At 38.1% G+C, this 15,213-nt stretch overlaps 1 protein-coding gene and 1 long non-coding RNA gene across 7 annotated transcripts in view; one reads left to right on the top strand and one right to left on the bottom strand.

Moving 5' to 3' along the window:
• The window catches only part of GRM8 (glutamate metabotropic receptor 8), a 758,955-nt gene that overhangs the window by 164,368 nt on the left and 579,374 nt on the right, over positions 1–15,213 (bottom strand). The gene's annotated exons all lie outside the window — the stretch shown is intronic.
• On the top strand, positions 2,804–5,365 carry LOC128314725 (uncharacterized). The gene is made up of 3 exons (XR_008296669.1): positions 2,804–3,013; positions 4,765–4,866; positions 5,088–5,365. It is a non-coding gene; the product is annotated as an uncharacterized LOC128314725 (long non-coding RNA).

The raw sequence follows: 15,213 nt of genomic DNA, 5'->3' as shown, positions 1-15,213 counted from the left end.
AGTTCAATAAAAACATAAATACTATGAGCAAGGAGGGCCTGTGCCTTCAAGATGCATCCTCTATTTGGTAAAGAAAACACAGATGCTATTAATCAAAATAAAGAAAAAAATAATAAGAGACAAGGAATAAGCATGGTGCAGAGAAGCCCTGGGGGAGAAAGAGCTCAATACATGGGAAAGCTTCTTGGAGAAGCTGCTTTTTGTGCCAGGTACCATATGAGGCAGTTTTCAGACATTATTCCATTTAATTCTCACATCCTTGACAAATAAATAGTTTTAATCCCCATTTTTCTGGTGAGAAAAGAAACAAAGCTTAGCAAGATTAATTGATTTGGAAAAACATACCCCGGTCACTTGCTCACCGGGGCACTTTCCACTATGACCTGAGATCCTGTAGCAGAGGCTGGAAGGTAGGTGAGTTTGGGGAGGTGAAATAAACATCAGCATGAACTGAGGCACAAAGGTAAGAGAATCTGAGACTTGTTCTAGGATGTAGAATGTATGTCTACTGTGGCAAAATTGTTCCTTTTTATATAGAGAAAAAAAATCTTCCCCAGGCTTAAACCTCCTGACTCCTAGCTATATTTCATCGGTCTGAACCGTCACATGACCCTTCTAGCTGGAAGTTGTGAGCACATTGTTATCTCAAAGGTAAACTGGGTTATATGAAAATGGACCAGATGAGTGGATTCTGGGTAGGCAGTGGCATTATGTGCCATGCATAGAAAGCACTGAATAAATGGTAGCTCTTAATTATTATTACTGTGTTTTGTTGCATCTAAGACACACATTTCCCACACATTAACATTCCTTAAATCAGTAGATGTCCTACAATTGGTGTTAAGAGAAACTTATACACCTTGGCTTTGTGTTAAAAGTATTTGATACTCATCCATTTGTCACCACAGTCAAGTTGTTTTCATTGGTAGCACCAGGCACACTTGAACTTAAATTTAAATTTTTATTTCTAGTTGTGACTTAAAATGTCAACAAAGAGATGATGTAATGATAACCACTCAAGCAAATCACTGTTATACCAAACAAGACAGAGAGAGGGAGTTGAAGAAAGTACATTTTCTTTAAGAAGCAGTATTGTTAGTGGTCAAGAATACAGGTGCTAGATTCCGAAGCATGTTTTGATTCCCCCACTCAGGAGCCATGTGATGTTGGGGAACTTATTTTATTCCCTGTGGCTCATCTGTAAACTGGGGGTGACAATAAGGTCTGTGTGAGGATTAAATGAGTTAATGTTGATAGAGAGCTAAGGTATCCAGCACATAACAAGTACTCAATAAATGGTAGCTGTCATTACTATTAACATTGTTTGAAGCAATGCCTCACTGTTGGGGAGTAAATGTACTCTCACGTTATCTTTTAAGTCCAAAATCAAGTGCTTTCTAATTTCTAAGAAAAAAAAAGATATACACAGGTAAATAAAACTGTGTATCTATGTACATGCATATACATACATATGTATATGAATAGTTATTCAAAGAAAATCAGTAATACACATGAAGAAGGATAATTAAAGACAACAGAAATTGTCTAATATCTTGGAATATACCATAAGACTTCAAAAACGAAGAGAAGCTCTAAATACCCATAGAATTTCATCAGAGACGAAAACTCAGTAACCGTCTAAAGCTTCTGGCAGATATTCAAGAGAAACTGTTTAATATCCAGCAATACATACTTCTATTAGAAAAAAATCGAAACCGTGAGTACAACCAAATAGGAAATGCAAACAAAACCTGGTGTTCTTCAGTATGCGTCAAAATTATTCTGTCAGTCCTAAGGCAAGTAAAGAGACCAAGATCATATGCATCGGTTTTGGAGAGCAGCTCATCACTGTGCTGTCCAAGGCCAAAGATCATGCAGAATATTTAGGCTGTGAATATGATGAAGGCTTAGACTCAAATGTTAATTGTGATACAGAAGAATCAAGTCAAATAAAATCATGTGCATGAATGAACAGAAAAGTGAGATAAGTTAAAAAACATAATGTACATTTAGCATAGTGGTTCTTCTTTCCCAGAAATAGGATTATTAAGTCAACTGTAGATCTTACATTAGGTGGTATCTTAGATCAATGTTATAATTCCAAAATTTGTCCTTAAGGGTTCACTGTGAATAACTTTATTTTTAGAAAAAATTCCAATATTAATACACATTTATGTTGTGAATTAAAACTTTTTTTAATGTTTATTTTTTGAGAGAGACAGAGTGTGAGTGGGGGAGGGGTAGAGAGAGAGGGAGACACAGAATCCAAAGCAGGCTCCAGGCTCTGAGCTGGCAGCACAGAGCCCAATGTGGAGCTCAAACCCATAAACTGTGAGATCATGAACTGAGCCAAAGTTGGATGCTTAACCAACTGGGCCACCCAGGCACCCCTTGAATTCAAAATTTTTAATCATAAATTACTCTGAGTAGTATATATCAACAGCAGCCTCATTCTTCACTAATTAATGTTCTTTATTTTTCCTCATAATCTGATTGAGTTTTTGGAAGAAATGCAGACAAAGTGTGAGAATTCACTTCATCCCTTGGCTTTTCTACTTCAAGATCTAATTTTCAAAGATTAAAAATGTCTGATGCCATGGCCATATGGCAATGCTTCCCGTGGACAGAAACGATACATCCCCAAGCACCTAAATCATGCTGCAAAAGAGCATGATTTTTCTCCTCTTGAAAATTAGTCTATTCAATCAAAATCTCATGGAAACAATTATTGGTTTTCTGTGTATAGCTCACTCCACTTGGAGTCAACTGATGCCTGAATCGTCCTTATTCTGCAAAGCTGTATATACAAATATTATATGTTGCAGCCAATATCCAAATGCCTTCTAACTCCCACCGTGGTGAAAGACAAATTGGTAACACAGTGAATTATTTCAGTTTAACATTCAGTTCTCAAGACAAACTGCTGGTCGTTAAAGGCAAGCATTATGCACTGATGATGATCCTTCGTGAACGAAAATGTGAACAGATTTCACAAATATTTTCAGGTTCAGAGGTACTTTATAGGGTTTTTTTCTGATTCTAAACACTTAAATCAAAGCAAAATGTCTTGTTTAATTATCCTCGGGAAAGGGAAAATAACACAATGGAAATATTTGCTTATTTTTCTTACTTCTCCGCTAAGGATGTTAGCTGACACTATTTATTTAACCAAATGTTTACATTACACTGAATACCAAGTACTTAATGTACTTTAAAAATATACCTCTATACATGCAAAGTAAATGAATTCCTCAAAGTGATGAGAGAACTAGCCTGGATGATTGGCTAATGGGCGTATGTCAGTAGATAGATGCTGAAGTAAATGGGGGAAGAACTTCACGAAGAAAACTCCCCAAGCTCTCTCCAGTGAGTACATTTCATTTAATGCACTATAATTGCCTGTGTATGTTCCTGTTTTGCCACTTAATTGGGAGCATCTATCTCAGTGTCTGAACCATATGTTCTGTACAATGATAGCCATGACCAGGGTCCACTGGATCACACCCAGACAATGTCGTAATAAATCGCCATTTTCCCAAAGCACAGAGTTACTCTCTATGAAGATGGTGATATCTCTCTGCTGTGAGCTTTACTCAGTCCCCAGTCCATTCACCACACTCTACCCAGAATTACAGCTTTTAAATCTCTTTCTGGGGATAGAGGGATAAAACAACTTTTGTGATTACTTTCACTTTAATTTCATGATCAGAACATTCAAAAGACTTCACCACTGCCTGGAAACCTCCCTACATTTCTGTCAGCTGGCTCTCTCTCATTGTGTTCAACAATTGTTGCCTGTGTTCTCCCCTCTACTAAGTCCCCAACTATCCCCACCTTCCTCTTGCCTCAGCTGATGATCTTACCCTATATTTCACCGGAAAACAACAACAACAAAAACAAAACTCATAAAGCTTAGCTGCCACTTTTATTCCACAGATAAATTTTCCCTTTATTTCTCTCTAGCTAAAAGAGAGAAAGTGTGTGTTCCGTTAAAGGTCAACTCCACTCAACGTACTCTGATCATTACCTCCTCCATATGCTGCAGAGCCTCTTCGTAGGTCCTCGCATCACTTACTACCTCCTTAAACCTCTTCTTTATTACAGAGGCTTACCCATCAGCATTCAACTGTACATTAGTTCATTAGATGATTGGGGAAAGGCAGAGATGGTAAGAGAGGAAGAGGGAGGAGGAAAGAAGAAAAAGTGTCTTCCTTTGATACCCTGATCCTTCTTCAGCTATGACCTTATCTTTCCACTTCTCTTCTTAGCCAAAATTCTCAAGTTGCCTAAAAAGTCTCTCTCCATTCACTATCCTATCTTCCTTTACTCTTCAGCCCTCTGTAGCTATTTCTGTCCCCTGGTATTGAAGCTTCCCTTTCAAAAGTCAAGAAATTGCATCCACATTGCCTAACCAAGATCCTTACCAGTTCTTCCTTTCTATGGCCTCTCAGCTATTTGATAACACCCACCGTGCTTCAGAAAATGAGTTCAGAGTTTTATGTAAATTGGAATCACAGTTCTACCACATACTGGATGGGTCACCCTTTTAAACTTCCTCATCTATAAATGAGGATAGCAATTATTTCCCTCTAATGGTGTGTGTGTGTGTGTGTGTGTGTGTGTGTGTGTGTGTTGATTACATGATATACCATGTGAAGTGCTTAATCTCATACCTGGCATATAGCAAAAAATTGTCAGTTTTTATAATTGGCTTTATTATTGGTGTTAATTCTTCCTTAATCATTCTCTTACTTTGTACTTCAGGAAAAAACACTTGTCAGAGGAAAAAAGACTGTTGCTTAGTCCCCTGCATGCATATACAGGCTGGTACTACCCATGTCACAAGCCACCATGACTTTGTCCCAGGTGAAAGTATTGCTGTCTTTCCCAGACAACTTTTGCAGGGTGGTTTTGGGGGCTGTTGCCAAAGGGTACACCTACAAAGTCTGTGAACTTCCCCATATCCTTTAAATTAATCTCTTTTTGGGTGAATTAGCCTAGCCATGTTTGACTTTTGTTGCTGCAACTAAAAATTTTGATAAAACAGTCAAATTTCTAACTCAACTTATTCTTCTCTCAAATTTCAGATTCATATATTCAGCTATGCCCTTGTCATTCTCACTTGGATATTTCAGAGCCACCTCAAATTTAACATGTGCAGAACTGAACTACTGATCTCCCTCTCCCCCATCCCAAACGGCTTGCATCACAAATCCAGAACCTGGAAGCTGTAACTGCATATTCTTTTTGTTACCCTCCACAGTTTCTAAGTGGTCAGTTTTGCCTACAAAATACATCTTGAATTTGTCTACTCATTTCTATTCCTATCTGTTACCACCCTAAATCAATTGCTACTATCTCACAAATGAACCAAAACATCTGATTTTAAAATTTCTCACTCTTTCCCACTTGGATTTCTTTCAAAGCATTCTCCTCATAGCAAAGTAAATTTCTCCGAACAAAAGTAATGTCGCTCCCTTGCTGAAAAGGTGTTAACGGTGTCTCATTGCTTACACATAGGAAAAAATTCAAAACCCTTACTATCACTTTCAAAGCCCTGAACGATTTGGATTCTGGTTACCTCTCTAACTGTATCATATGCCTACTCTGCCATTTATTTCACCAGGGCCTGAACTCTCTGACCTCACTTCACCTCTTTAAAATCTAGTTATTTTCTCAGATTACTCAATGCCTCTGGATCAGGGAGGAATTTGTTTGGTGGATACCAACAAGTTGGGTATTTCAAACCCCGTTATCTAAAACATACAGATAATGTCTTAGACGGAAAAGAATTACTGTCACTTAAACACTATCTTTATATTAACACACGTTGCATAATGACTGTGATGTTCAAAACCTGATTATTAGGATGATGTAATCCTTCGAAGGAAAACACAGGGAAACTCTGTATTCCCACCATAGTTACTGGAATATTTTATTCCTGTCTTATACCTACAGTGACAATATATATCTGGGACTTCATCTGCAAATTACTTACAAAATGGTTGTGGGAAGTCACCCTCAGGGTGATAGGCTTTTAGAAGCCATGTTAACATGTTAATTTGGTGCCTTTCTTTATTCCTTGCTTCCTTCCTTCCTTCCTTCCTCTTTCTCTCAATCTCTCTCTAAGTTCATCTATTTATTTTGAGAGAGAGAGAGGGAGGGAGGGAGACAGTATGCACCTGGGCACATGTGCACTTGCATACAGGCAGGGGAGGGGCAGAGAAAGAGAGGGAGAGAGAGAATCCCAAACAGGCTCCTGGCTCTTTCCTGAGATCTTGACCTGAGCCAAAATCAAGAGTTGGATGCTTAAATGACTGAGTCACTCAGGTGCCCCTTGGTGCATTTCTTATGTAAGTAAATCATTACTATTTTCATTTACATTATAAATGTGAGTCCTAAATGTGAATATCTGGATGTGATGACAGAGACAAAGGAAGGAGAACTACTTAAGAGGGCTTACATTCTTACTCTTACAGGTTTAAGGTCAGTGCTTTGTAACTCCTTCTTCCCACTGTCAGGAATCACTTCATTTTGAAGAACAGCTTTCCTCGGTGACACATGCATCTCAGTTAGTGATTAGTCACAGGAACACTGACCTCAGCTCCAGTGCAGTGGGGGTTCTCAAGGACAATAAGAACTCTCTGAGGAATAGAAAGTTGGGCTCTCCAGGGATAATTCTTAATATGTGTAAGGATCAAAAGGGTTTAAAAGTGGTCAAGAGAGGCAAGGGATGCCAATGTGGTTTTATTACATCTCTCTCCACTGCAACCCCTTGCAATCACGCATTGTGGGCATGTGTATGGGAAGTAGAGGGGTGAATCTGACCAAAATAGGGCATTCAATTGGGGTAAAAGCCATTCAAATCACTAATTTGACCAAAATGGGCAATTAAGTGGCCTTGTCAAGAAGATAGAACTCTTTTCCAATTGCATCAAAATAACTGATTTCACCTCAAATTACGTTAAATAAGGTAACTCCAACAGAAATAAGAAGACAACTGTAACGATTATATAGATAAGAACCTCAGTTTCTACAAGCATGAAATCTTACCATAGAATATACTTACTCATATCAAAGTGGCTCACTTTCAGCTGCCTCTATGGCTCACAGTAAGAAGTGGCTTATCTGATATATGGAAACCTCATAAGCCACAAGACAAACAAAAATAATAGTCTAGGGCAAATAATCTGTAACAAGGATACCCATGAATATTCTTGGTATTTATTTTAATATAGTTCAGTTCAATAGGGTTGTTTGCTTTCTAATCAAACAGCAATCTGTATTTTTTATTTATCTTCCTCAGAAATAGCAACAGAACTTATCTTGGTAATAACCATCGTGGGTATGAAGGGGGAAATAATTGGACCCAGGGATATCTCATGATACAAAATATATCCTTTGATAATTCTCACTAAATCTTATAACAGACTATAAACAACTGCTAGATTTAAAAGTCACAATGGCATAGTCCTAGAGTTCATATTGCAGGATTGTAAGAAGGTTACAACTTCCCCTAGAATCAAGATAAAATGCCATCCATTAGAATTAAAGTGAACTCTCTTCATAACCATTTCTAGAAATAACCAGAGCCCTATGCAGGTGCACGTGCATTCTAATGCTTCTTCTATATCTGGACTTGAGTTAATGTGAGGTGACAAGGGTAATTTTCAGATCAATTGGCATGACTACATGGTTTACGGTAAAGTGAACATCCCTGGTGACCGGTGTGTAAACAGACCCCAAAACAGCCAAATCCCTAGGTTCTGGTCTGGCTTTGCTACTACCTGCTTCTGCAAATTTAACCTCTCTTGGCTTTAGTTTCTATAAATTGAAGAAAAATGGAATGCTTTGTCCATAAGATCAACCTCCAGTTCCAAATTCTTAATCAGAAAAATTATGGCAGGTTTAAGAAAATAATTAATGGTCTACAGAATTAAAATCAAAGAGACTTGCTGGGGTAAGCAACAAAATTTTCAAAGGACAATGTAAGGTTCATTTCCTTCTAGACTGGGTAAACTTGTACCCAGTATTTATGTGGACTTGAAAATTATAAGTGTTTTAAATAAAGTAATTCCAAAATGAAGGCATTTAAAATTATTAGCTGCTTATCAGCATGAAACACAAAGAACACTGAAGTGTGAAATTTTTCCAGCCAAACTCATCATTAAACTTTCACTAACAATGCCATCATCTCCTTTCCCCTCTGTGATCACACCATCTCCCAGGTACAATTTTAGGTTTAACAGTCTTAAAACTAGGCAAGACCGGGAAAGCTGAGCAGGCAAATCAAATGATTAAGTTTTTAAAAGTTTTACAGGTATTTAAGCCTTGAGAAAGCTTAATTAAAGTTAATGAAGAATTTAAAATAGGAGTGAAAATTAAAGCAGTAGGAAATGTTAAAGGAAAAAATTACTATTCAGTTGAAAAAAAAAATCCAGGAAGAGCCACAGGGACTGATGCTAAATCATCATCGATTGAAGGAACTGACTCTGGCAAGCGCAGGGAGTGACTCAGAGAAACCAAGCTCTGGAAACGTGGGCAGGAAAGGAAAAGTGGGGGAGCTGTGTCATATGGAGGAAGCAATGGGGCACCTGGGTGGCTCAGTCAGTTAAGGGCCTGACTTCAGCTCAGGTCACGATCTCACAATTCATGAGTCCAAGTCCCGCGTCGGGCTCTGTGCTGACAGTGCAGAGCCTGCTTCGGGTTCTGTCTCTGTTTCTCTCTATGCCCTGTCCCTGCTCATGCTCGGACTCTCTCTCAAAAATAAAGAAAGAAAGAAACATTTAAAAAATGCAGGATGCAATGAAGATTTTATTTTTCAAGTGGAATATTGATTCTGTTTAAATGTACTTCTCCTAACTTTCATATCATCATAAAGACAACTGGAATATCCATAGCTTTTCAAATTCACTCACTCAGTCATTCATTCAACATTATATTTGGATCTCAGTTTGTCAGAACACCTGGTATAGTTCCGTACCACTAAATTCACTACCCACCTACCCTATGAGACTAGATTGCAACTGCATCTCATATTTGCATGAAATAAAATGTAAAATTTAAAACCTCATCCTTCTGGGTCCCACTTACTGGCTACTCATCCTGAACCAGGATTACCCCTGACCGATTCTATCAATAAATGAACACGTAACATAACATTTTCTGGAATATATTATTGTGAATATATACCAGGCATTTGAATCAGTGGTGTTGTTTTAATTTATCAAATGATATCTGAGATGAACAGGGACTAGAAATCAAGTAGCTGGTCCAAATCTAAAAAAGCCACTTTCTTTTGCTCAGTCACAATAAGAATGATCACATCGAGGGGACACCTGGGTGGCTCAGTTGGTTAAGCATCCAACTTCAGCCGAGGTCATGATCTCGCGGTTCGTGAGTTTGAGCCCCACGTTGGGCTCTGTGCTGACAGCTCAGAGCCTGAAGCCTGCTTCATATTTTGTGTCTTCTTCTTTCTCTGCCCCTCCCATGCTAATGCTCTGTCCCTCTATCTTTCTCAAAAATAAACATTAAAAAAATTAAAATTAAAAAAAGAATAATATCAAGAATTATTACATGTGATTTAATTGAATCCCAAATTGATACATTTCCAAAGCATGGCACATGGGAGAAATACAGCATTAAAAGCACCTAACAGAGTAACTGTATTTACAGAAATGCACAGAAATGGGCTAACCTTGGTACTCTCTCCTATTACAGGCCATAAATATTGTGTTCAACCATTTCTTTATGGTTGGCAGTATGACATAAATAATAAAAGCTATCTTGAATAGTCTACCAGTTATCAAAATCAGGGAACTGCCCACTAAACTTTTATTATTGGCTTCCTTTTTAGGAGGGAGGTGGGGGTCCCAAATTCAAACTAGAAATAATAATCATAAAATAATATGAATGGGTACTAAATGCCCACATTTGGGGGATTTGGAGAGTGACATAAAGTTAATGACAACCGTGAGAGTCAGACTGGGTTGCCTAGGAACTGTGCCCCCATACCTTAATCTCTGCTGGCACTCAAAACAGTGAGGAATATGAAAGAGGGGCATAGTCAAAGGCCAGCATAATCTCCTGGGGGCATCAACTGACATGCCAATTAATGAGAGATCTAAGAACTGTGATCCTTTCCTCATGTCACCATCTAGGAAGCAAGACCCACCAGGCAGAATAGCAGCCACGAGAAGGGGCTGACAGTTAATAGGTGGAACCGAGGAGGGATATCTTTGGTTGTTGGAGGTGCTTTGCTTTCATGGACAAGCTGTGTTTTTCTATTTAAAAAATTAAAATGTGCTGGTTCTCATCAGTAAGCATTGCCTTTGGAGGCTACATGTACTTAGGGAAACAAATTCATCCACATCTGACATCGGTTGCAGTGTCTAACCTTTGGCATTAACAGATTAATGCATTAGCCAGGAACCCAAGTGAAAAGTGCTTATGCACACAGTGCGATGGCTATGATTTAGTAATGTTCACGCAGCAATTTATATTTTACCGAGTGCTACAGTGCTTTCCATTATTTTTTCTTCAGGACAGATCCCTGAGGTGTTATCTCCATTTTTTTTTTTTTTTTTTTTTTTTTTTTTTTTTTTTAGGTGAGGAAGATAAGCCATTGAATAGTTACTATGGAATCATGGAGATTTAGTTAAGCTATGTCTGTACACACAGAAACAACCTTTTGGAAAATAAAAATGAGTCTAAAATGCTTGCTTGACATTAAACAGACTAGTGATATTGAAATATTTTCTTAGTAGTAAAACTCCACTTTTTTCTCCCAAATGTTACAATTCCAATTTATAAACAAGATAATAACTATGTTGTATTTGCAAAAAAAATTTAAGTATAAATTTCTAACATTTATTATTAGGGTAATTAAATGTTTTTATGAATATAAGGTATAAAATCAGAAGGCATGAAAACATAGTTCCAGGCTCTATTACCCTCAGCAACTGGGAATTTCAGAACCCCTGAACTCCACAGACCTAGGACCACTGGGTAGAGGGGGGAAATGTTTACTTAACCTAGCCGTGAAAAATTATAAATTCAATACAACTGTTACACACGCATCAACATGCGATAATGTGTGAGGTGGGAATGCGTCGGAACATTTCAGTTCAATCACTTAGCCAACTGTCCAGTCCGAGGTGGAGTGAGACGAGGAGACCCACCAGCAGAGACAGCTATGAAGTGTGATTGAAAGGGGGCAGGAAAGAAGACCTGTGGCTTATGGAAAAGCTCCTTCCTCATCCTCTTTATAGATCTGTCCTCTTTCCAGCAGGAAACAACCAACTACAATTAAGTAAAGAGATGTTAACAGTTATGTTAATTTTTTAAGAAGAAGCAATAGCCTGAAGCTGATGACCTGGAGCCTGGAACTGTCTCCTCTGCTGTGAAAGGATTTAATGGAACTAGAGGAAAACCTAGAGAAAAGCAGGCAGAAAGATCAGGTGAGATTCAGCCCGTTGTCTTTGATGGCATGTGTGCTGAGACCATACAATTTCCGAGGCTGAGACGTGGGTCACCGAGTCACAGAAGCACTTCTCAACAGAAGTTAAATGTGGTGAACCAGATCCCAGAAAAGATAAGGTCATGCCTCTCCAGGGACAAAAGGAAATCTGAAGAGAATTGCCTGGCCTTGGACAAGAGAGAGGAAGTAAAATGAATTCGAAAAAAGGACAGGAACTAGTGAGTGGAACCAATGAGCAGGACTGGATGAGTAGAGAACAGGGTTTCAAACTGTCAGACTTGAAAGGGACCTGAGAGCATCCTCTAATCTGAGAAGTTGGAGGCACACCGGTTGCCTATCAGCTCTGTCCACAGTCTCCTCAATGCTTCAAACCTGGGCTAAAGTCAACAGTATGGCACTGAGTTACCAAGCTATTCTGTGTGAAGGCTGCTTTTTAGATCAACTGTAGTAAAATCCTTTGGTTCTTCCCAAAAGGGAATCTGTGGAGGATGTGTGCTAATATTGGAAGGGAGGGATCCATTTTAAACAAAGAAGGAGACCAGAAACTCTAATAATGGATTCTTTGAAAAAGAACTCTCTTATTCCCCAAATCTATGGAACAGAAAATTAAGCTTTTACATACAAATGGCAGCGGGAACCTAGTTGGGGTGGCATTTCTGTTAAACCAGAAAATATATGTGATCGATCTCTGTAAACTAAAAGGAGCTAGAAAAGGGAAATAATACTGAGGTGGCCCTGGATTTAAGCCATTATTTCATAAACGGTACACAAACTGTATGTGTGTGTGTATGTATATATGTATATGTGTGTGTATGTGTGTGTGTGTGTATATATATATATATATATATATATATATATATATATATATATGTTTTCCTGAATATAAATGTGGCAGCTGTACATTACCGAGTATTTGGGAAATGGAAAGACAAAAACAAAAGTGAAATATTCAATCTTAAAGTTTCCACTTAGACACAACCACTGTTAACAGTTTGGTGTGTTACATACCAGACTTTATGGATATGTACATCTGCGCCTTGCTTATAAATAAAATTGGGACCCAAATGCTTTCTTTTTTTACTTGTCATTACTTGCACATTTGTATACAAGATTTACAAGATTTCAGACTGTAATCCTAAAACATTATTTTATAGTCTATTGGAAATTCTATTACTTTTAATAAATCCCCTGAAGTTAAAAACTTGGGTCTTGAAATTACCACTATTCCAAATAAAGTTGTGGATTAATGTCTTTGGTTTTACTTGCATTTGTTTGGTTACTGGTAAGATTCATCATGTTGCATGTTTTGGGCTGTTTGCATTTCTTTTGTGTATTGCCTTCAAGTCTCCTGTCCATTTTTCTCCTGAGGTACTAAGCTTTTTGAAACAGCTCTCTATGTATTAACTATATTAAGCCATCCTCTGCCATAGCTATTTAAAATACCATTAATTTGTCTTATTTCATTTATGGTACTTTCTTACATACAGGAGGCTTTAAATTTTTATGGAGTTAAATGTTTTCCCTCATGGTTTCTGGTTTCGGTGTCAAGTTTTGAAAGATCTCCTGCATGCTACAACCACACATACATATTCACCAGTAGTTTTTTTCTAGTTCTCTCAAGGTGTAATGAGCTTGGGGCTTAGAGGCTGGAAGCCATTCCTAATCGGCATGTTAACCCAGTGCTATATTCTGCCCCCACTGATCTGAGGGTTAATTTGACCTATGCTTTAATTTCATCATAAAATATGATTAATATTAGTATCTACCTGGTAGGACAGCTAAAAGTAATAAATGGGGTAATCCATGTAAAGTCCATGGCATAGTGCCTAGCATATAATAAATACTAAATAAACCCTAGAGATCATTTAACTCCCTACTACAAATAATATAATCTTGTAGAATACAATAAAACAAACCTAAATTTAAATTTTTCCAAATTTGCCTGAACACTATATTTTGAAAAATACCTATTGTGTCCCACTAATCTGAAATGCCGCCACTATGCACCAAGTGACTATACGTGTTTGGATACATTTCTAGACTTTTCATTGACATCCACTGATCTGCCCGGCTAGTAATACAATACTGCTACAATATTAACATCAGTATGGCTGAATACTGTTTTAATTACTATCAGTGCAACCATCCCACCAGAATAATTCTTTTTTTTCAGAAAATGCCCTTGACTAATCAGGTTGCCAAAACTCCTGGCTAAAGTTGCAAGAGGGAATTAGCAAAAGTATATGAAAATGTCATTCTTTTAAAGAGCACTCCAAGTGTTCCCTGCAAATACTTGCAGAGAAAGTCCAAGATGAACTTTTCTGTCTAAATCCTATCTTAACCCTAATCACTGTCCAGTAGAGTATAAGTGTTCAGCACCAAATGTCAGAAAGAAAGAAAGAAAGAAAGAAAGAAAGAAAGAAAGAAAGAAAGAAAAGGAGGAAGGGAGGGAGGAAGCAAGAAAAGAAGAAAAGGAAAGCAGGTGTTTAAACCTTCTTTGTGAAGACCACATTGATGAATACTTTGAGCCTCCCTAAATCATTCCCTAAACCTAGCCCCCCAGACCCATGAGACCCGGATTCATCACAGGATGATGGTCAGTCCACCCATGCAAACCCTGCTTCATCCATTAATTACCACAGGAGGAAGAAACCATACGTCTCTAGAAGCTGAGAATGGTAGTCAAATGCCAACAACTATTCCCTATAGTGCCTCTGCCCTGCAGTGGATGGCTTGGTGGCCAGGGGGTTCCTACCTGTCTCACCCAGTCAGTCATCATTCCTGTCCAGTAGGAAGCTAAGTGAGTGGGAAGACCGAGATACCAAAAGTGCTACTGTTATACCACTCTTTCCAACAGAGTAGAAAGCCCCTCATAGAAATAGAAGGAAAAAAGGAGTTCCTTAACAACTTGTTTCAAATCAATAGATACCACTTTAATGACAAAAAGTTGCCATACCTTCACAGTGGCCTGATTTCTGGCCCATCCCCTATTTAATGATTCCGTGTGCAAAGTATATGTTTTGATAGATCGCTGGAAAGCCTTGTCATTAACTATTAAAATACCGTGTTCGTGTTCCTACCTTACTGGGTTTTTATTTCACAGTAAACATCTTAAGGAAATTACTCTAAATTTACATTTTGTAACAGGTTCCTTGGGTGCTTTTACTTTCTCCAGGGATTGGGAGGCTTGAAGGAAAATAAAACTGAAAAGGGATCTCTTGATACAAATGTGTAAATTATGCTGAAGATAGAATAAGCAATGAGGAAAACTGTTATTTTTCAAATTAATTCTGGCCATCAAGTAGATTGGGAGTGTGAATGTGACAAAACCGTATGAAAATGTGTCTATGACATTCTAAGGCTCAGGAGAGCTGACGACAGGGATGGTAAGTTTAATCAGCAGCACAGAAGTCAAGAGGGGAGACTTCAAAAAGTCCTGATAAAGGGAAGGATGAAATCACAGCTGAGATTCTGAAATGGAGGGAAGCTGAAGGGATTCATTAGGCTATTCAGGAAGAAATTTCAGTTTTCCTTCTGCGAAGAATTCACAAAACAAAGAAAAAGGCAGGAAGAAGAAAGACATATCTAAAGAGATCAACAGGAATCTGCAATGACCTCCAATTTCATGAGCATTAGTGCACACGACAGAAGGACAAATAGTAAAAAGAAGAGTGTTTGTAAAATACAGACTCAGGAAAGCTAAAGCACATAAAAGGCTAAGACTTGGAAAAATA

The sequence above is a fragment of the Acinonyx jubatus genome, chromosome A2 (assembly GCF_027475565.1).
Source record: "Acinonyx jubatus isolate Ajub_Pintada_27869175 chromosome A2, VMU_Ajub_asm_v1.0, whole genome shotgun sequence".
NCBI lineage: Eukaryota > Metazoa > Chordata > Mammalia > Carnivora > Felidae > Acinonyx > Acinonyx jubatus.
The sequence above is the reverse complement of the archived record's forward strand: the minus strand, read 5'-3'. Positions and strand labels throughout refer to the sequence as shown.